The following is a 24,727-nucleotide window of genomic DNA, read 5'->3' on the forward strand; positions in this document are numbered from 1 at the left end:
TTCACAATTAAATCTGTTCTTTGTCATTCATTTTTATAGTAAGTTATCAGCAAAGCTTTAACTACATCATAATTAATTTCATATATGACTCTATTGACTAATTGCTACACTGGACAAGAAATTCAATAAATCAAATTTGGAGTGGAACTTGGAGGGGGGGTGAGGAGGAGGTAGAGTAGAGAATGAAACTGGATATTGAGGGCTGTTACTTCTCTTTGGGCCAAGAAGCTCCCTAGGTTACCCCGGCAGGCAGAAAATCAAAGTTAGAATTTTTGCACTCTAACTTAAAAGCATGACCTAGCAGAACTCTTTGCCCTCTTTTTAAGGGTGAAAGGACGGGCTCTGCATGAGCCGTCAATGCACATCGTTATGAAAATGTAACCTTTTTCACTCACTTTCTGGGCTCACTACAGATAAAAGCCTGATTTCCCCCATCAGTAATTAAGCTAGCTGTTCTAATAATTAGACTGGGTTGCATTAAGACTAACTAAGTTGCTTTTTCATGTGAGGCACATGGTTGTCATGGCTCCATTTGATTTTTTGTCTCAAACACTTGGCTAACATTTTTTGGGAGAATTCATGTGAATTTATAAGAAATCAGTCTACAGTGATTCTTGTTTCAGTCCCTTTGAAAAGGAAAATCTCAGGGTTTTTTTGCTGTTTCAGCAAGCCTATCTGGATTAGGTAATCTTTGAAAACACAATTTATTATCAAGTTGTGAAATAGAGAGCTAATGCTTCCCGATTTTATTAAAAGCCACATCCATTATTTGCAAAAGAGAAAAAAATCACCTGCTTTTCCATGATATAAGATTGCTGCTAGCTATAGAGTTTGCTAAAAAGAATACTTGAATCCCCAACCAGAAGTCTGTTGAAGTTGCCTTTAAAAATCTTTCCTTGTGACTGTAGTCTCACCTTTGGTTATTTTTCCAGTCTTATTTTTTTTTTAAGGGGAGAAAATATCTATATGATAAGGAGAGGAAATAGTTGATGTCAAATTCACTTAATGTGCTCTATTTCATACTATATTACAAACTAAACTTCAACTGGATGGAAGTAGGTGGGGGAAAGCAACTAATATAAAAATATAAATATGCCAATAGACCACTATGTATGCCTACGAGAAAAGACATCCTCAGGCAAGGTTCCCTAGAAACTGAGCAATCATGGGGAGGAAAGAAATTCTCAAGGGAGGATGAGAAGATGGTGACCAAGCAAAGATCAGGGACCAGCGTCCAATGTCAGCCAAAGCTAGAAGTAGTTTTGCTTTCATGGATGCCCGAGTAAAGCAGAGAGGCTCAGGGTAGGGATTACCTTTGAGCTTTATTAAATACCTGCACTGAAACCAGGTTGTGGGGTCAGGTCCAGCCTCAGAATAAATATAGGAGACCTTCTCTGGTTGTCAGAGGAAGCTAAAACGATCTCTATTAGTTATGAGAAGAAGATGGCTCTGTAGCTCTCATTATATAAGTTCAGCCCCTACAAATCCCTTTGCTACACGCCTAACTTCTCTTTTTCTGGCAGCTGTAGCTGGCAGCTGGGTCTCTGTGTTGACTGAATCTGTATGCAGGGAGTTGATCAGGGCAACCTAACGAACAAGATCAGTTTATAGGCAGGTGGACCTTTTAGGGACTTTGCTTCTCCTCCAGTGTGAACATTTCCATTGACAACCTTTTTTGTTTAAAGAGGATTTGCCGACCTTTTCTAAGATATTCCAAGTAAGAATACACTGACGTTTCTCAAATATAGAGAGAAGTGAGTCAAATTTATAAGATTATGAGTCATTCCCAATTAATGTATGGTTAAAGGATATGAACAGGCAGTTTTCAGATGAAGAAATCAAAGCCATCTGCAGACATGAAAAAAAATGCACAAACCTCTATTGATTAGATAAATGCAAACTATAACAGCTCCGAAGTACCATCTCACACCTATCAGATTGGATAATATGACAGTTGGAGTTGTAAACTAGCCCAACCATTCTGGAGAATAATTTGGAATTATGCCTGAAGAATTATAAAGACATGCATGTCCTTTGGCCACCACTAGGTCTGAAGCCCAGTGGGGGTGAGGGACTACAGAGGTAGAGGGAGAAGGCAGATATGGGATGGATATCCTTGACAGACTAGAATAAGGTAGACTGAATCAAGGAAGATGAAATTTAATATGGTTACTTAAATTCAAAGATGGAGAGTGGATAATTTTTTGAGGGCAAAACTAAAAACAATGGGAGGAAGTTTCAGAGAGGCTGACTTAAGTTGGCATATTTTTCAAGAAGCTAATATTAATAATATTGTTTTTATTTAAACTTAACAATGAGATTAAGCTGAACTGCTGAATAGTACTTACTAGCCACTGAGCTCATTCTCTTTAATGGAAAAGATCAAACTCCTATGTCACATCCCATGTGAGCGTAGAACACCTTTCCTATTGAATAGGACCAGGTTAGTGGCAAGCTACTTGGTGGTTAAATGTGGGGGCCAAGACTCAATGTCTTTTTGTTTGTTTTTTGGCTTGGTGTCCTGTCACTGGTAGGGACTTCCTCAGATAGATCATAAATTGTGAGCAGGGTCATAGGCAAGGTGGGCTAGACACAAAGGGAAACCCTCTCTATTCTACTTATCACAGTGTCTCCTTGGTCACCACTCCATCTCTGACCTTGTGTCTTTCAGTTCAAAACTTCTGGTGGCCAAGAAGTACATCACAGTCAGCTTTTTTGGCTTGGGAAGACATGGCAAGTCAGGTAGGCATAGATATTAACATTGGAAAAAGCTTCCTAAAGTTTGCAGATGTACAAAAGGAGAATGGGCTACATCAGAAGGTAATGAGACACATCGGTCATGGTCATACAAAGTTCCCATGGGGAACTCATCACAACAACAGCCTTGGGGCACTTGCTTCCTGTCACAACTAGCTAGTAGAGATGACTTGACTTCTTGAGGATGTGCTGACTTGCCCAGGCTAGCCTTGACATAGTCTAGATATACCTGCTGTTTTTATTTCAACTCTTGCCTTTCTGTATTCTCACCTCACTCATGAGACAATTCTTCAACAGATCCCCCAGCATTTAAAATGATGCACCTTACAAGCTTGCTTACCCAGAGTCCAGATGGAACATTATCACAAGGAATGCTGCTAACAAATCCTTAGGATGTATCATGAAGAGATTATGTTCTCCGATGAATGAGGTTCTCTTTGGCCCAAAGCATTGTAGAAACATGGAGTCTGTGTATGAACTACTCTCCTCAATCCACATCACTACCTGTCTGTCCTTAATAAAGATATTTTGCCTTTCTGAGACTCTGTTTCTTTATCTGTAGAATGAAAGAGCGGGTCTCAAATAATCTTTAAGATTCTTTCTAGTTCTCAATCCAATGAACTTTTGGAACACAATTATTTCTAAATTACAAGTTGTCTTTTAACTCTAATTTATCAAATAAGCTAACCCTTTACTTTACAGATGAGGAAGTTACTCAGAGGAATAAAAATCTTTGCCCATAAGTTAAACATGCTCAATTCAATTTCGTTCAGGAGTCCAGGTTTCTTACCAAGAAACTCCAAGTTCATGTCCCTGTTCTCCCATTCTTAAAAATTCCCCTTCCCCTGTGTCAGTCAATTATACCTCTCTTTTTCTTTAATGTTCCTACCCTTGAAGCTAAGCATAAAGTTACAATGTTCTTAGACTGCTTTCCATCATTTCCTCATCTCCTGGCACTACTCTACGCATGAACTTTGCTATTCTTCCCTTCTGTTATATGATAGATTGGAGGTCGCACGTGCTCCTCAACTTTGAATAATTCATCTCAGCAGAATCGCCGTATTTCAGTTCGAACATTTATTTCTTTCATTTTAATATTTCATCATTTTTGTCCTAAATGTATGACCTCAACTGGTCACAGTGCATTTCATTTCTTCTTGCCTTAAATATTTTAAAGGTTTCAGAGTACAAACATCACTCACAAAGAGCATAACAAAATGCTCAATTCAAGCTTTGGGTTATTTAATTGTAAGCATGTCATTAAGATTTTTCATTCTGATTTTTTTCTCCTGCATTTCCTCCCCGGCTTTGTCTTCCCCAGGGGTGCTTAAATTGTTGGTACTTTGCCATAGTGTCCACAGCTGGTAAGTGGACCACGTGATATCATTGTATCCTTGCTTATTAGCCACGTTACCCAATAGAGTGTACCCTAAGAGAAGGGGGACAGGGACTGTGTGAGCGTTTTTGTCTTGTTTTTCATCTTTGTATACCCAGAACTTAACATAGAGCCTGGCACATAGAGATATTTAATATATATTTGATGAATCGAAGAGGATCTACCCTCCCCAACTACATCCAATTTTCTTCAAAATCTTTTCCCATTCCTGAAAATGGATTCCCTTTGCTCCATACATGGTAGATGGTCATCCAGTTCTTTGCTTAAATACCTCAAGTGAAAAGGAACCCAAACCTTCCAAGGTTGTCCATTTGGACCATTTGGACAGCTCAAATTTTTAGAAGGTTTTTTTTTTTTTTTATCATACTATGAATGTTCATCAGTTGCTCCTAGGTCTGTCCTCCCACCCAGAACTCAATCAGAACATATCTAATTCATCTTTCTCGTGGCAGTCCTAATATTTGAAAACAAGACGAATCTCTTTATTTGGCTAAATATTCCTCATGCCTTCAAATAATCCTCATAGTAAATGAAACACCACCATGCACTGTCCTGATTGCTCTCAAATGGATATTCTCCACCTTATCAATATTGTTCTTAAATGTGCTACTTATAATTGACCACAATATATTTCAGATGTGGTCTGTCTAGATTAGGGTTCAAGAGGGCTCCCTCTTACTTCCTTCTTTTCTAGATACCTTGTCTCTCCCAAAGCAGTCTCAGATCACATTTATTTTCTCATAGTTCATCAGAAAACAATTTGGATCTTAAAGAGATCTTTAAGGTCATCTAGTCCAACCCCTTCATCTTATAGATAAGGAAACTGAGATTCTGGTCCCAAAATGCACAGGTAGTAAGTGGTAGAGCTGGGATTTGTAATCATCATGTCCTTTAACTCCAAATCCAGAACCCTGTTTACTCTCTCCTCCTGACTCCTATTATTTAACTTAAGGTCTATTAAACCCCTAGGTCTTTTCCAGACAAACTGCTGTCTTTTCATTGCATAGTTTAGTTTTGAACCTGTGTGTAAAACTTTATACCCATTAAATTTCATTTTATTACATTTTTCTCCATAGCTTATAAAGATATTTTTTGGATAATGAACTTGAAAATTCTAAGACATTTTTTAAGATCAAGGATGGGAGTTCAGAAAATAAATTAATAAAGTTGAAATATATAAACAAATTCCTACCCATGCATCAAGTTTCAGATCAAATGCTACCTTCTCCATGAATCCTAATTCCCATAGTTAAAAGTTATCTGTCACTCCCTGATCTTTCATCACTTTTTAATTATCTTGGGTATATCACATTCTAACTTGTATTTTATTTATTTGTACCCTATTTTATTGCCTCTACTTACGGATAAAAGCCCCATCTTTGAATCTTTGTGTCATCCCCAGCACTTAGCATAGCCCCACTGCACTTAAATATTTGTTGAATAAAATATGACCATCAGGCCACAATTTACTTTTTATTCCCTTTTTTCAATTATAAGTATAAACAATTTTTCATTTGAAAATTTTTATTTAATTAATTAATCTAGAAAAATTTTCCATGGTTACGTGATTCATGTTCTTTCCCTTCCTTCCTCCCACCCCCTCCCTTAGCCAACAAGCAATTCCACTGGGTTTTACATGTGTCATTGATCAAGACCTATTTCCGTATTATTGATATTTGCACTAAGGTGATCGTTTAGAGTCTACATCCCCTATAATATCCCCATCGACCCATGTGATCAAGCAGTTGTTTTTCTTCTGTGTTTCTACTCCCACCGTTCTTTCTCTGGATGTAGATACTGTTCTTTTTCATAAATCCCTCAGAAATGTCCTGGATCATTGCATTGCTGCTAGTAGAGAAGTCGATTACATTTGATTTTGTCACAGTATCCATCTCAGTGTATAAGGTCCTCCTGGTTCTGCTTCTTTCACTCCCCATCAATTCCTGGAGGTCATTCCATAAACAATTTTTTAACTATTGTTTTTTGACATTTTGTGATTCAAATTCTCTACCTTCCTCTCTTCCCTCCCCCTTCCCTGAGATGGTAAATAATCTGATATAGATTATTCCAGTGTTGTCATGCAATACATATTTCCATCTTCTTTATATCATGAAAGAAGACACTCACATACACACATATTACACATGCAAGAAAATACTCGTATGGTTTGATCTGTATTCAAACTGTTAATTCCTTTTATGGCAGTGGAGAGCATTTTTCATTGTGAGTTCCTTGGGGTTGCCTTGGCTCCTTGCATTGCTAATGATAGTTTAATCTTTCACACCTGATCATCATACAGTATTTCTGTTATTATACAATGTTCTCTTGGTTCTACTCACTTAACTTTGCATCAGTTCATATAGTTCTTTCCAAGTTTTTCTGAAATCATTCTATTCCTCATTTCTTATTGTACAATAGTATTCAGTTACAGCTATATACCACAATTTGTTTAGCCATTCCCCACTTGATAGATATCTTAATTTCTAATTTTTTTGCCACTATAGAGAACTGCTATAAATATTTTAATACATATATGTCTTTTTCATTCTCCTTTGATTTCTTTGGGCTACAGACCTAGTAGTGCTATTACTGAGTCAAAGAGTATGCATAGTTTTATGGCCTTTTAGACATGATTCCAGATTGCTCTTCAGTATGGTTGTATTAGTTCACAGCTCTACTAGGAGTGTATTAGTTCTCTGATTTTCCCACTTACCCTCCAGCATTTATCATTTTATTTTTGTCACATCAGTGTATCAGGCCACAGTTCAAAAAACTCTGCCTGGACCATGAGTATTGCTAGAAAGTGAAATATTCACCTTGAATATTAAGTCACATTTTGGCCTGTTACACCTAGCTCCCTCTTCCAATGGAGCTATAATCACATCAATGTGTGTCTACTCTCCAAGAATTAAAGGATCAGCACACCCATTTCTTGTGAGATTCTGGTCTATGTTCTTTATAAATCCATCTCCACATGCCTTAGATATGATGGAGGTTGTGTGTGAGATTCAGGGAAGGAGGATTCCTGCCCTTCTTCTAACACGGGCATCTCAAGAATGCCAGTGAAGCACTTTAGCTGTCTTTCAGGTATCATTTACTTTCACCCTGGTCCTGGGCCACCTTCAGTTTTTATCATGTTTCTTTCATGAAATCCTTTGCACCTCTTCTTTTGAATTCCTTGTTTCTAATGGTTTGCAGTTTGCTCCTGTCCACCACAGTCCTGACCTTTGGGTGATTTTTTATTCAGTGACCATAGAATGTTCCATGACATACAGACATACAAACTGAACTGAAAGAAGACAGATTTTAAAAATGTGGGCCCTTGTTTCAAGGAGCTTTTATATATTTCAGAAAATTAAAATGAACCTTCTTCCCCTGAGATTTTCTAAATTTTAGAATGGTTCTCATGCTCTATGATGAGAATTCAAAAACACCGATAAGATTGGAAACGTTGAATCTATTCCTACAAAAGATTTTCATGGCTTTAGAAGAACTGCTAATGTGGACATTCACAAAGAAAGTACAACTTTGAGTAGCTATCTTTTTAATCAATGGAAAAATAACTTAGTTCTCTGAACCCAATCGTCTCTGTATTCTTAATAAAAGATTTACAAAATTTGAGATTTTCAAAAAAATTTAGGCTGTAAGCTCTTAGAAGGTAAAAACCAATTTTTGTTTTTCCAGCACCAGGGCCTAGCACAATGTCTTGTATAGAGACACTTATTAAGTATTTGCCAAATTAGATTACATTGAGTTATACTTGAACCCAAATAGGAATGCCTTCTATTTATAAATTAAATTCTTTGGACAATTATTGCAGCTGTCTTCTTGTCTTGGACTATGTAGACATAGCCTAAGAATAAATCACATTTGCTTGTATGTATTTAATTATTAGATGATTGTCTTCACAAGAAACAACATGTTTCTGACTTGAATTCTGTGATCATTAAACACGCACAATCAGCCAATGTCCAAGATAAAAACAAAAATAAGACAAAAAATACTAATTCTAGAGTTATAAATTAACATAGCTATAACTGTTCTATTGAAGTGAAATCAGCCTGTAAGTAAGCATTTATTAAGTGCCTTCTATGCGCCAGATGCTATGCTAAACTCTGGGGATACATAGAAAGGCAAATAAAAATCCTTGCCCTTGTTTCAGGGATTGTCATAGAGCCAACAGTCTAATGGGGAAGACAACATGCAAACAATTATGTACAAGCAAGCTATAAACAGGAAAAAATGGAGATAATCAGCTGAAAAAAGGCACTAGTGTTAAGGGAAATTTGGAAATGTAGAAGATGGCATTTTAGTTGAATCTTAAAGGAAACAAGGAGGTAGAGATAAGGAGGGAGAGAATTCCGGGCATGGTGGATAGTCATTGAAAATGGCCAGAGTTGAGGGATGGAATGTAATGAGGTCAATGGAACAGAATTGAAGAGTATTGGAGGGGTGGATCTAGGGGTGAGGTGTAAGAAGATTGGAAAGGTGGGAGGGAGACAGGTTATAAAAAACTTTGAATACCAAACATATTTGAAACTAAAGATAAAAGGCACCCACTAGAGTTTCTTGAGTGTAGAATGTGTGTGTGTGTGTGTGTGTGTGTGTGTGTGTGTGTGTGTGTGTTAAAGAGAGAGAGATATGATCAGATTTATGGCTAAGGTAGATCATGTTGGCAGCTGAGTGGAGCTGGAAGAGACTTGTGGTAGTATCCTAGATTAAAAAACAATGATGGAAAATGCTGTGCTCTGTCATTAGGGAATCTGAGTTCAAATATCACCTCTCCTAACCAGCCCTTCCTTATCCCCATTTTACTACTTCAGCCACGTGGCTTTATGACTCTCAGTTTCAGTTCCTCATCTCTAAAACAGGATTATGGAGCAGATTAGTTGATCTCTAAAATCCCTTACTTTCAATTCGATAGACTTCAAAGGAAGGAATCAAGAATAGATGTCCTAAAGTGAAGGAATATTTTTCACTTATTTTTCCCTGGTCTTGTAAATCCTTTAACTCCTTTTTTGCTTTCAAGAAGTCTTAGAGATTTCCCCTTTCCTACCATTCCTGCTATTCCAGCCATGGAAGCCAGCTTCCCTTATTACCATTTGATTCTATGTCAAGGCAACAAGTCAGAAAACCTTTATTAATTACCTGCTATGTGCCTGGTACTGTGTTAAGTGCTGAGGATACAAGGAAAAGCAAAGCAAAGGAGTCCATTCTCTCAAGGAGTTCACAGTCTAATGGGGAGACATCATGAAAACAAGTAGGTATGAAGATATAAAGAGAATAAATTGGAAATAATCAGCAGTGGCTAGCTACTACCATTAAGGGAGCCCAGGGAAAGGTTTCTTTCAGAAAATATGATTTTAGTTGGGATTTGAGGGAAGCCACAGAGACCAAGAAGCAGAGATGAGGAGGAAGAGAATTCCTGGCTTGGGGAATAAAATCAGTGGAGATTCACAAAACAGAGGGATGGAGTGTCTTTTTTAGGGAATAGCAAAGAGGCCAGTGTTGCTGAATCATGGCCTACTGGAGGGGAGTAAGATGTAGGAAAATGGAAAGGTAGGAGAGGATTAGGTTATAAAAGGCTTTGAACACCAAATGGAGGATTTTATATTTGATTCTATAGGTAATTGACCTCTGTTAAGTTTAATTTGGGGTTTATTGAATGGGGATTGGGGTGGTGATGTGCTTAGACCTATGCTTTAGGAAGATCAGGAAGTGGATAATGAGTGGATGATGAACAGGAATAGAGAAAGATTTGAGACAGGGAAACCAACAAGAAGTCTATAGCAATAGACCAAACTGGAGGTGATAAGGACAGTCACAAGAGGAGAGAAGGGAATGGATATGAGAGATGTAATGAAGGCAGAATCTATCGGTCTTGACGATAGATTGTATAATATTGAGAGTGAGAAAGAGGCAGTTGGAGATGCAAGACCAGTAATCAGGAAAGAGATGAAATAAATCTGAACAATTAAATCTGAGAATTATCAGTATAGAGTTGATAACTAAATCCATGAAAGCTGATGAGATAGATGACCAAATGAAATAGTATTGAGGGAGAAGAGAAGAGGGCACAGGACAAGGCATCCACAGTTAATAAGCACAACCTAAGTCAAAAATTCATCCGTCTATAGATGAAGGAAAATATATTCATTCAGTGTCATAGCCTAAGCAAGCCTCTAGCCAACAGAATAGAATGTGGAAGGATCATCCAGTATCATTTTCTATTGACTGGTTTAAAGACCAATACTATTGTATTGATCAAAAACACATTTCAGTGAACCTTATCAGCTTGAGAATGAGATTTGGTTCAAATTTCTGTAAATAATCTATGCCATTTCCATTTTCTCAAATATCTTTTTTTCATTCACACTCATCTTTATCTCCTTTTCTTTTTCTTGACATCATGCATTTACTCTTAATACTTTTAAAAATGCTGTATATCATGCTAAATATATTTCTATCATGTCATCTTGTAAAGTCTTTAAAAAAATTCTCTTTAAAAAGGCCAAAAGCTCTTCCAAAATGAATTTATTAAAAAATATTTCCACTCTTCTCATCCTTTCTTTCCCTAAACTAGACAACACTAGACATATTTATGAGACTCCAAAGAAAAAAGGGTAACAGTGACCTGAAATCATTGTGTTGCTCATGTGATCACTGCTATGGAACCAGAAGTAGCTCAGAGGTCACCTAGTTCAACTCTCTCATTTTCCAGAAGACACTAAGGGTCAGAGAAGTGGAGTAGTTTGCTTAAGATCATGGAATTAGAAAGCAGCAGAGGTAGGATGAGAACTTATATCCTCTACCTCCAAATCTAGGATTTTTTTCCACTTGAATTAAAAGGATATTGAAATCCATATATTGGTTCATATATTGGTTCCAATAATTTTTGTAGAGTATTTGACTTCTTGATCTCAAAGGCAAGTTACTTTAGAACATTTCAGGCAATTATGGAGTTGGTTGGCTTTGGAAAAATCCTTTTGTATTTGTTCTACCTTCTCCTTAAATGTCTACTATTTCCCTTCCACCCTCAAATATGTTCAAGTTGGTTTCTATTTTGCCACCCAAACTTTAATTAAAAACCAAAGACCAAAGTTTTACCCAAATGTTTTCAGTTGATATAGCTAGATAAATTTATGAAAATCTTTTGTATGGGAAATAATTTAATCTTGAAATGTCGTTGAAATCCACATTGACCAAAGACCCATGCAATTGCTCTACAGCACCATCTAGTGAGGTTGGATAGTGCACCATTGAGCAAAGCATCTACACATAGCATCCTTGAGCTAGGATTGCAGTTAGTTTTATCTAGACTTTCAGTCCTCTAATCTACAACCCTTATCAACTTCCACAAGTCTCTTTTAGAGATACATAATAGACTGGAAAGTCCAATTGGTGGCAGCTAGTAGTGGGAGCTTTGATATATTACTAATGCTTTAGGGCATGGTAACTATTTTTTGTTTTAAGATTTTATTAAAATTCTTACTTTCTATTTATTTCTTAAAGACTTTTTGGACCTCTGAGTACACAGATAAATACTTTATTTGGATAATGTTAATAGATTGATAGATTATTAGATAGATAGATACATACACATATACAGTGGTACCTTGGTACTCATCATTAATTCATCCCAGCAGATGGGTCAAGTGAATTCTTCCCATAAGGAATGGTGTAAAATGAATGTATCTATTCCAGACATCCAGAAAAACAGATTTTATAAAGCATTATGTGCATTAATGGAGTTGTATTTTATTGAAAATTTAATAATAAATAGAAATAAAAATAACAATTAGATAAAATAAAATAATTTTAATTTAACTTTACCTGTATTGAGAGGATTTTATGGCTTACAGGGATGACCCCCTTCCATAATATCTGAGGGCAATTGACCTTCTAGAGTTCTTTCTCTTTTTCTTTTCTATCCCTTCTCACTCTTGAACCCTGCTTGAGATTCACCAGGTGTAAGTTTCACAAAAAACCAATTCAATGATATTTGTTTTTGTCTGCTTTTCAAAATTCTTCTAAAGTGGGAAATGGCATGATCATTTAACAAATTTACAATTCTGCTTGTTAAAGCTTTATCAAGGTGATATTTTTCAACAAAGTTTTGCCGCTTCCACCCATTTTGCACACGTTGCCTTGATTAATGAAGAAGGGACTTTCTCCTTTGCCTCTTCCTCACCTGAAGAATCCCTGCCCACCCACTCATCCCCCTCACTAGCTATTGCTACTCCCTTTGAAGTTTCTGCAGCTCCTCAATGTTGAGTTCTTCTTTATGCTTCTGAACTCAAATGTGATCTTTTGTTTCGGCTGGAGCAGGCATAATCTTCCTGAGATCTCAAGGCCAGCAAGTTCTAGCAAGCCTGTTGAGTGCCAAGCAAACACTGAATACCGCAATAATTTTTTCATAAAAATGCATCAAATACCTAATTCAACAAATTCTTAAACCAAAGAATACCAAGGTCTGACAATACAAAGTACAAGGAAAATACAAGGGGGAAGGAGGGCAGTCTAAACCTGTGATTCTGTGATGATCATGTAGGGAACTTTGAGTGTGGAAGCTCTTGTCAGTGAATATTGGCAACTCAACTGAAACTTAGAATCTTTTTTTTAAATTTAATTTTTATTATGATGCAAAACACACTTCCATATTGATCATTTTTTAAAGAGCACATTCATACATGATCAAAACCTTAAACGCACTGATGTGAAATATATTACGCTTTGATCTGCATCCATCTAATTCCAATAGTTCTTCCTCTGGAGGAGGATGGCATTTCCCATCATGTCTTTCAGGATTGTCCCAGACCATTGCAAGTTTAGTAGTCAAGTTTTCTCAGATAATTGTTGTCCAATATTGCTATTACTGTGTATAGTGTTCTCCCTGGTTCTACTTATTTTGTCCTGCATCAGTGAAACTTATGATCATAAAAGAGTTTCCTTAGGCACTGAGAGGCTAACTGATTTTCCTTCATTCACAGAGTAAGTATGCATCTGGGTCAGGATAGGAATTATAACTCTTGCTGAGTTCAAGGCTGTCCCTCTTCCCCCTCTATTATGCTGCCCTACAAAACTCATACAATATGAAGAATACTATAATACAATACAAATCAATTCACCCATTTGAAGAACAAAATCTGCCAAATTTTATTTCTGGCTCATATCCCATATTCATATTACTCCGAGAGAAAAAGTTTGCCAACTGTTTTTTACTTTATTTCCGTCTTTATTCTTCTTGACCTTTTTTTTTCTTCTGAAACTATTAGCCACCTTTACCTCTGGAAACTCTCCTTTCAGTTTTCATAACACCACTCTTTGCTGTGTCTCCTACCTGCTAGACTAGTCCTTCTCAATCTCTTTTGCTGCCTCATCTTCTATTTCATACCCTCTAACTGTGGGTAGTCCCCAAAGCTCTGTCCTAGGTCCGAGGTCCCTTTCTCTCACCCTCTCTTGGTGATCTTATCAGTTCCCTTGGGTTTAATTATCAGCTCTATTCAGATGGCTCCATCCCCAATCTCACCCTGGAGCTTGTCCTATAACACTAGTTACCTGCTAGACATTTTATTTTATTTGTATTATCATGTAAAACACACTTCCATTATCGGTCATCTTTGTAAGAGCACACTCATTCAAAACCAAAGCCCCAAAAGAAAACTTTAAATACATTGATGTGAAAGTTTGTTTCGATCTATATCCACCTGACTTCAAGCATTCTCCTGTTAGACATTTTAAACTGGATGTGCCAGACATCATTCCTAGTACTAAACTAAACATGTCTAAAACAGAACTCATTATCATTTTTTCTCTAAAACCTACCATTCTTCCACACATTACTATTGTTCTTCCAGTTTCTTTGAGTTGACTTTATCCTCAGCATCTCACTTTCTCTCACCTCATATATCTAATCCATGACCAAATCTTGTCATTTCTACTTTCACAGAATCTCTTGCACCTAACCCCTTTCTCTACTCACACAGCCAGCACCTTAGTTCAGGTCCTGTTCACCTGAGGGCCTTATTATTTAGATTATTGGAATAACCTCTTAATTAGTCAGCCAGCATCAAGTCTCTCCACACTCCAATGCATCTTATATATTCTAGCAAAGTAGTTTTCCTTAAGTACATACCTGACTATGTTACTCCTCTTTTCAATAAACTTCAAAGGCTTCCCTATTGCCTCTGGGAGAAAATGTAAACTCCTGTGTTTCATTTTTAAAACCCTTCACAATCTGGCCTCCACCTATCTTTGTAGCCTCCTTGTACATTATTCCCCCTCGCACACAGTGTGATATAATCAAAGTGATCTTCTTTCTGTGCCTCACACACAATGCTCTATCCATCTTTTATCTCCATGCCTTTAAATTGGCTGACCCCCATGCCTGGAATGTATACTTTCTTTACCTCTTCTCCATAAACCCTCTCTTCCTTCAAGATATAATTCAAATATCTAAATGAACATCCAAAAAAATCATCAGGACCAAATGGATTCACGAGTGAATTCTACCAACCATTTAAAGATCTACTAATTCCAATATTAAATAAATTATTTGGCTAGATAAAGGAGTTTTGCCAAACAATGAAACAAATATGGCACTGATACCTAAACCCAGAAAATGAAAATCAGAAAAAGAAAAGTGCAGACCAGTTTCATTAATGAATAAGGATGCAAAAAACCTAAATAAGAAACATCACCTTCTACATGAAGCCTTTCTTGATCTCTCTCTCTTTCTAGTGGCCTCTCTCCCAAATTCTGTTGTAGGCAGCACAGTGGATAAGCTTGCTGGGCTTGAAGTCAAGAAGGAATCCAACTCCTGCCTCTGACTTAGAAGATAATTCTCTTAACTTCTCAACCTCAGTTACCCCTTTTGTAAAATGGGGATAATAATAGCATTTGTCTCATGGGGTTGTTGTAAAGATCAAATGTTCTCTGCAAACTTTAAAGGTTATATAAATGTTTATTATTATTATAATCATTATTATATTTAACTTTGTGTTATTTATTTGTCTTTATTCGATGTATGTTTATATATGTACATCAGAATGCAAGATACTTAGGGAGTGTGGTGGCTTCTACCTGTAATGCCAGCTACCCCTGAGGCTGAGGCTGGCAGATCTCTTGATCTCAGTTCTGAGCTGCAGTGGTCTATGATGACCTAAGTTTGGCATTAATATGGTGAGCTTCTAGGAGTGGGGCTGGGGGACAGGGATCACCAAGTTGCCCAAATAAGCAAACTGGACCAGGTTGGAAGCATGGAAAGCCAAAATTCTCATGCTGATCAGTCACAAGATTGGGTCCCTGAGTCCATGGATCCAAGCACTTGCAGCCTGGGTAATCTAGGGAGATCCACAAATAAATGAATAAATGGATGAATCCATTTTTAAAAAAACATGAATTCTTCTGGAGTAGAGATCACTTCTTGCTTGATATTTGTATCCTCAGTGCCTAAAATCTGGTACTTAATAAGCCCTTGTTTGATTATAACTCATTCATTCACCAAAGGATGCCCAAATGGACAGAAGGTACAGGATTTACTCCTGAAGATGACTTGGGCCCAGAGGAGAAGCAGGACTCTTTATTATTACTTTGAAGGGAGTATAAATGCTAAGTGAGAACAATTAAATGACCTGATTCAAAGCCTAGGCTTCTGGTTCATTTGATCTGTGGATGGTGGGAAAGGTTAGAATAATACAATGGTTCCTGAAAATGAGTGTGACCCACTAATGGGCGGCCTGCCAGGAAATTTCATTGTGCCATGAAAAGCTGCCGTGTCAACTTCTAATATTACCACTCCATGGTGCAGAAGAAGAGAACTAGTTCCTTGCAAAATGGAGCCTAGTATTCAGAGTCAGACCCTCAAAATTTATCAAATGTTGGGGTGAAAGAACAGGAGATCAATATATTTGTCAAGGTTATTCTTGGGGGAGATAGGGGATGAAACTTGTCTTCATTCTAATAACTTTTCACTCTTGAACAGAACAAAGTGGGACAATGTAGATATTAACTAAAAAGCTAGGCCTGGCATCTGGAAGTCAGGGGTTCAAATCTTACTTCTGACATTTATTAGTTGAGGAACCAAGGGAAAGTCACTTAACGTTCCCAAGCTTCAGTTTCCTTTTACACAAAGGGATGAATTGGAGTAAATATAAAATGTGGTTAAAACTGTAATACCTACACCTCATGGGGTTGCTAAAAGGCTTGAAGGAGAAAATGTCCATATAATGCTTTGCTAACTTTAAAGTGCTTTTCCAATTTCAGCTATTACTGTTATTCACAGAATCACAGAATTTCAGAGTTGGAGGGACCCAATCCAAATTATATCCTCAAAAGAATCTCCTTTATGACAGACCTAGCAAGGGATATTTCGGCTCCTTCTTGGAAACCTCTTTGAAAGAGCACCAGATTTGGTATCAGATGACCTGAGATCAGATCCCAGTTGTGTTATAGTGTGCTTATTTTATAGCTGCCATTATATAGCATTATAAGGTTTGCAAATACTTTACAAATATTGTCTCATTTTATTTATTTCCTATATGCCTCTGGGCAACTCATTTAGCTGATCTCAGCCTCAGGCTCTTTATTTATGAAATGGTAGAGTCTAGTTAGATGGCTTCCAAGGATCCTTTTAGTTCTAATTCTATTTTACTATGATCCTACCTCCCAAGGCAGCTCATTCCACTTTGGGATGGTTCAAACTGTTAGAAAGTTCTTCCTTATGCCAATCATAACTGTCTCTGTGGCTTCCACCACTCTGTGGCCTCTGGTGCTACCCTTCTGGCCTAAAGGAACAATTGTCATCCTTCTTCCACAAACCCACCCTTCAGATCTGTGAAGTCATCCTTCCTGGCCTCATGAAATCTTCTCTTCTCCTTCCTCCAATCCTCTTACAGTATGACCTTGAGGCCATCCACTATAATGGTTACATTCCTTTTGGCACTTGTTACTAAACCAATTGAATGCCCAATAATAATTTCAAACTGGGACAATGTACCACCTACTATGAAGACCTTGATATCCTTAGCAATGGATAGATTTTTCTATTATACTTAATTTTAGATGTTAGAAGATAGATTTTTTAAAAAACTCAATGAATGAAAAGAATCATTTCCTATGGCCTATCACTTTGTATTTATTAACAGTTTTAGAACTTATGGATTCTGTGAGCTGGAAGAGACCCTGGAGATCATCACTCTAATCTCCCACCCAAGGGATTTATGAAAGCATATGTAAATAAGAGACCTCGTTCAGAACCCTTGGGAATTAGGCTGGCCAACTTCACCTCTTGGACCCAGCTGCTAAAGATCATATCTGTCAAAACAATGGAAATCTAGCCCCTACTTAGCCTTTGTCCTACTTTTCTTTTCCACTACATAAGCAAGTTCTCAGTGCTTCAGGTATTAAAAGGTAGGCAAACCATATTACTTCTGGCATCTAAAAATAAAGATAAATATCATATAGAATAGGTTCTTCTACTCAAATACTGGTAATTCCTGCTATATCCTAGTTCAACAACGGCCAGAATTTACAGGACACAGGTAGGTTCTGCTTGTTGGTTAGTCATTTCATTGTATCCAACTCTTCATGATGCCTTTTGGGAGTTTCTTGGCAAAGATACTGGAGTAGTTTGCCATTTCTTTCTCCAGTTCATTTTGTTCATTTGAAGAAACTGAGGCGAATAGGGTTAAGTGACTCACCTAGGGTCACACATATATAAGGGTCTGAGGTCAGATTTGATCTCAGGCAAATCCTGACTCCAGACCTGGTTTTCTATCCACTGTACTACCTAGCTACTCAATATGTAGGTTCTGCTTAACAAATGGGGTAAAATACAATTGACTTCATCCAAAGGACAGAATAGAGAAAGGGCTTTTTTTCCCCCAGTAGTCTAAGATCCTTTTTTGGCATGCTCTGGAAGGTCCTCAATAAGATTATAGTATAAAATGTTGGAGGCCATCTTATCTAATCCTTTCATTTTACAGGTAAGAAAACTGATACTGAGAGAAGAGAACTACTTTGCCTAAGGTGACCCAGCTAGTAGGCAGCACAATCAGAATTTGAACTCAGGTCATCTAACTCCAAGCCTAGTGCCTTTTCCACTCTCCCATGCAATACCAACTCAATTGCCCAAGACTTATATTTAATTCAATGTATGAATATTGGAGTCTTAATTGTTTTAAAAATAAATAAGATTTATTATGTTAATAATTTCATTTAAAAATCTTCCATCTGGATATTTAGACTGGTTTCCTTCACAACTTTTAAACTAAGATCATGTTAGAGTTTGCTGCATGGACTTGAATACAATGAGAACATTATTTAAAAATGATTTCCCACAGACTTTCTAAAAAGCCTCATAAAATTTAGAATTATGCAAGAAACTCACTCAACAGTATGTACCCTTTAACACAGTGATACTGCTAAAGGTTATGTGCTCCAGGGAGGTCAAAGACAGAGGGTAAGATCCCATAAAAACATAATATTTATAGTAGCACATTTTGTGGTAACAAAAAAAAAAAACTGGAAACAAAGTTGGTGCTCATCCATTGGGGAATGGCTCAACAAATTGTGGCATATAAATAGAATAGAATATTATGCTGCTATAAGATGTGACCAGTAAGAAGAATTTTGAGAAGCTTGGGAAGAATTGATACAGTGAAGCAAGAAGAATCAAAAGAAAACATGTATACAATGATCATCAAAATATGCAGGAAAAACGATATTAAAAGACCTCAAGTGTCAGATCCATGGCATGACTGATCTTTACTCCAGAAGACTGAGAATGAAGCGTATACTCTCTTTCTGTTAATGGCATTGGACAACAGGCATCAGATGAGACATATTTTGTATGAAATTGCTTGTATTTTCATTTATTTTGCTTTACCTTTACTTGACGTTGTTACAACAAAATGTTTCAAGAGACTTGATATGGAAGAAGATATTAAGAGAGAAAAAAATGATTATAAAAAGAAAAAAACATTTTAAAGACTTGATAAGCAGCAGAGACCCTGCAATATCTCCATTTTTCAGTAATAGATTATCTATTTTGTGGATAATTGATGTTCATCTGTTGCCCACATTTTGGTCATTTTACTGCTTGTTAGCACCTTCACCAGAGGGTGGCAGAGGAGGAGAAAGGAGATGAAATTTGAATCTGTTAATTTTTCTCCTGGCTCACACACACACCCTTTTTTGGCTGAAACTATTTGTTCAGTCAGATGAAAGTATTTTATGGTCTAAGCTCTCCATGTTGCCCATGACCAAGGATAATTGAAAGCCAACTATATTTAACCATCCTCATTATGGTGATGTTTAATTAAAGATTCTAGAGGAATTTGAAATTTGTGGATAGAAGATATCTGCTACAGAAACGATGTCTATGTTTGCAATGAGAACCCACCCCTTTAACACTTTTCTAGCCAAAAAAAAAAAGAAAATTGGAACCTGGAGAATTAATATCGATGCTAAAATAATGAATTTCTATTGATTCTTAAGATCCGGGTTGCTTTGTACTCTAAAAAGTTACTGTTAATAAGTAAGGCAGGGCAGTTGAACTCTTGTAAAGGTAAGATGACAGTGCCTATTCCCAATAGTTCACACAAGATCATCAGCCTTTTTCCTATTCTCAGGCTTCCTGTTGAAAGAATATTCAGGGAAAGACAGGATCTGGGTTGATGCTCAGGCTAGGCCATTATCAGTAATTTGGATAAAGGCATAGATGACATATTTATGAAATCTGCAGCAGACACAACTATAACTCTAGTCCTAAAAGCCCATTGATATGGAATTCTCTCTTTATTGGTGAAGATCAAGTTCCTGTTCTACATGGTGGGTGAGGCAGAGTTGGTGGGAGCTTAAGACCACCCCCCCCCAAATAGTCTCATACCAATAGGCTTTAGAACTTAGGCAACACAATGATGAGAAAAAAAGTTATAGGGCAAGGTGGTGTAGTGGCTAGAACACTGGAATAGATTTTCCTGACCTAGGTTCAAATTCTATTTCAGATATTTACTAAAGGCATGATCCTAGGCAAGTCACTTAATCTCTCTGGGCCTTTGTTTCCTCATCTATAAAATGGATTCAAAGATCTCTGAGGCTCCTTAAAAAGCTCTTAGTCTATGATGCTATGAAGAGTTAAAACATCAGATGAGAGATCCAGAAATCCTTGGCAGGCTGGAATGTTGGGTCAAACTTACTATGAAATTTAATTGGGATAAATATAAAGTCTTTCTTCGCAAAGTCTTACTCTAATGATTCATTGCAGTGTGGACCCGATTCTCCATTCTCAAAGGCTAGTCCAACAGAATGTAAGCTCTGAATAGGTCATCCAAATTGGAAAGCCTTTGAATGTAGTCACTGCAACAGAATATATCTGCTTTCTGAGAATCAGACTAGTTCCTTATGAACAACTTCATCACAGTGAGGTTCTCTTGGTGAGGAATCCTTTGTCCATGATAATCTTCAAAATAAACAAACAAAACTGCAGCATGGATTTCAGTGCATTGTGACTCCCCCCACCCTTTCCACTTCTACAGAAATGGTAGAAATGTGGTAGAAATCAGGACAGCATGTTCTAAGAATCAAACTGTTCCTAAACGTCCTCTAAGAATGAACTTAGTTTAAGGATCTAACTGTGAGGATCTAGTTAGCTTCCAGGTCACTCTGTTTTCCATCAGCTACTTGGCTTGGCCTGACTCCACAGAACATTTCCCCTGCCCTCACCATCTCACCCCCAAATAAGCTGATCTTCTGAAATCTCATCTCCAGAAGAATGACTCAGGTTTTTATACTCTACACTTTCTCAAATCCTATTCAGTTGGCTCTCCCCTCCGATTGGATGGCTAAGCACTTAACTCCTCCCAAAACCTTGTTCACAGTCTTCCAGAAACTCTTATTTTGTATCAGCTGTTCTGCTTGGCTTTGATTCCATATTCCCTCTTCCTAATCAGGGTGTCCCTTGGTCTCCTCTTTTTACCTCTTCCTCCATTAGATTATAATTTCCTTGAAGGCAGGATAGTCTGTCTCTTTTTCTTATTTGTATCCCTAGTGCTTAGAATAATGCCTGATGTTTATTGAATTGATCTTTTCCCAGTGACCACTGAGTAGACAAATTATTAGAGGAAACAAGTCACATTAATCTTGCCTCTAAACAATGAAATCAGAAGACCAAAAGAAGCTGCAGCAAAATATAAGAATAACTTATAGGTTCTCAAAGAAAATAAAGGCGATAGCAGAGTTGGTTTTATCATGCATCCAAAGGCAACAAGAAGTCTCATTTCATGAGCCAGTCACCTTTTATTGCAGTGTTTGTGATAAACATTTACAAAATGACCACCATAAAGATAATTGCAGCTTATGTGCCAACATCTGTTGTAGAGGATGAGGAGGTAGAGAAATCATATGAATTATTCAATAGACACTCCAGATTAAATCAATATATACTTTATGCATCAGTGACTTCAGTATAAAGGTAGGCATAGGGGACAATGGTAAAAAATGTGTTGGGGAAATTGGTTCAAGAATAAGAAACAAGAGAAGTGAACGATTTACAGGTTATACAAAATTCTCATACCTATGTATCATTCATACTTTTTTTTTAGAAGAGAGTCAAGAGGCTCTGGGCATAAAGAGTGCCTAAAAATCATTAGAAAAATTTAATTAATTATATTTTAATAGGTAGGAAATAACTAGATAACAATTTGGGAGTCATTTTTTAATTAGCTGTCAATGTATAGTCATTGACTTTTAAGAGCAAAGATTAAAATCAATTAGATTTAGAAGCAAGAATAAAAATGAAAAGATAAATTATGCAATTGAAACAACCTCAAACCTGAGTTATTTAAACAAATATGGCAGTGGAAAAAAGGAAAGAGATAAGAGAAAAGATATATTTATTAATCATAATCAAAATCCCCAATGGACCTAGTTACAGCTTCAGCCAACAAACACTTACTCTTCTTGCCCACATAGAGATATGGCAACCAAGGGCAACAATAGCATAGAAAAAGAAATCAGTTTGTGAAAATATAGAGGAAGATGGGGTAGAAGATTATAAATGGGATTGATACCCAAAGGAGGAAAAAGTCAAAGGAGAAAAAAAGTTTATAGAAAAGTTCATGAGAGATACAACTAAGCAGGATGATTTAAAGGTCATATGGAAGGAAGACAACAGTCCCCCCCAAAATGGAAAAGAATTGGAAAATGGAAAGTTCCATCTGAATCTATAATATGATATAGCAGTACCAAAATACTAATGCAGAACATTAATTCCAAGAATGCAATGACCGAAAATATTTATAACAGCATTGTTTGTAGATCTTTTTTAAAAACTGGAAAAAATAGAAATCTATCAATTTCCCAATGGCTGACCAAATTATAGAGTGTGGCTTTTTAAACTAATTGCATGCTGGTGTGACCTTGAGTACGTTACTTAACATTCCTTGTCTAATCTCATTTTCATTTATATCCTTTATTTATATATCACTTTCATTCCTTTAATGTACTATTCCCCTCTCCTTCTATCCAGCAATCCATCTGTTATTACAAAAATTTAAAAAGAAAGGGAAAAGAAAGCCATTCAATGTAACTAATACATCAATTCTGTCTGACAGTGTATGTAATATTCCATAACCATAGTTCCTCACCTCTGCAAAGAAGGTAGGGAAGTGCACTTTCTCAACCTTTCTGTTATGGTCAAATTTGGCCATTATAATTATATAATGCTGAGGGCCATAAGGTTAGTGGAACATCAGTGACTTAACACCCATGCTTCCACACTACCAATTTGGCTAACTCTTGTAAGCCAAGACTGTAGATAAGACCTAGGGCAGTTTAGTTAAAATTTCCCCCAAGTGGTTTTGATCTGGGTCCCAGCTGTGAATACTTTGTGAGAATTTAAAGACATTTTAGGATTTTGTCAGGGACCTCCTGAGACCCCAGGGAACTTCCTTGCCAGCTGCTTTCATCTCCTTGTTGCAGGCTTTTATTTGCTTTTATCTTCCTGTGTGCTGCTTTTACCTGGAGGTTAGTGAATATACTGTTAATTAAAGAAATTGTTTATATGAGCCTGTAGGCCCTGAGTGATCCATTGTATCCCACATGAAATCATACATGGCATTCCATTTCATATTTTTATCAAATGTATTGGAATAGTACTACTGTTCTATAGGAATGGTGAGGATAAGAAACTCAGAGAAACATGGTAAGACTTTTACGAAATTATACAGGTCATAAGATATAGAGCCAGGGAAACAATATGCTCAATGATTAGAGAAGAGTAAATGAAGACAATAGTTTAAAATAATAAAACGCAGGTCAAATGCAATGCTCAATACTGCTGCCTATAAATCGGGAGATGGCTGAAAAAACTGTAATATATATATGTATATATATATATATATAATGGAAAAATTAAAAGAAACTTGGAAAGGTTTGTATAATCTGATGTGGAGTGAGGTAAATAGAACAAGAGAACAATATAGATCATAGACAAAATAATGTAAAAGAAAAAAATCCACTAAAATACACCACAATTCAGATAAATACACTGGAATCTTGGTTGGTTCCAAAAAAAACAAAGATAAGATGTATTTCATTCCTCTGGACAGAAAAGTGGCATACTCTTGCTGTGGAATGGGGCATTTGCTGTCACATAGGATCAATTTGTTGGTTTGTTTTGCTTAGCTATAATTCTTTGTTACAAGAGAGGTTCTATGAAAGAGGAGGTAGGACAAAGAAATGACAAATTTAGAAAAAAAATAATTTAAAACTTAAAAAAAATGCCTTTTTACATCTGAACAGTATGGCACTAGTAAGGTACTATAAGCATAGGCTTTCCCACAGTTGAATAAACTCCTAGGGAAGTCTTGTGTGCCGGTCTGTGACAACTTTGCATGAGATTTCAGCAGTGATGAGATCCCTAAATACCAGCATCAGTGACAGCTTAGTAACAACACAATATAATTGCACTGGAGACAGTACTGTCATACGGAGATAGAAATGGATCCTTACAGGCAGTATATTGGTTTGGAAGACCACACATTAACATTATCTATGTTGTATTATATTTTATTTGTTTTAGTATACATTTTCCAATTACATTTTACAGACCAAGAGTTTGACATCTCTAATCTATACCAATACACTGCAATAGGTTTTATGTGTTATTCTCACCTGACTATGGTCAATTTTTGTAGTTGTTGATTATTCTAAGTTTCTTCCCTAACTTTCCTCTCCTTGATTCAGAGGAGTCACTTCTGCTATCACCTGTAGGGCTATTTTCAATACACCAGGTATGTCAGTGGTCTGAGGAAAAGAACTCAGAGATAGAGTCTGGAGTAATGTATTCTAGGTCTTGCTGCCCCACTGATTAATTTATGTGTCTCTACGCATATTGGTTTATTTCACTGTGCCTCTATGTCTCCTTTAATAATAGATCCATAAGTATATCTGCATTTCATACTTTCTAAAACTATAAAGATGAAATGGGTTGAAATATATTTAGAATAATGATGTGAACAGGAAAAACTTGGAATTTAGAGTCATAAAACCTAGGTTTAAATACCATCTATT

The sequence above is a fragment of the Gracilinanus agilis genome, chromosome 6, assembly GCF_016433145.1.
Source record: "Gracilinanus agilis isolate LMUSP501 chromosome 6, AgileGrace, whole genome shotgun sequence".
NCBI lineage: Eukaryota > Metazoa > Chordata > Mammalia > Didelphimorphia > Didelphidae > Gracilinanus > Gracilinanus agilis.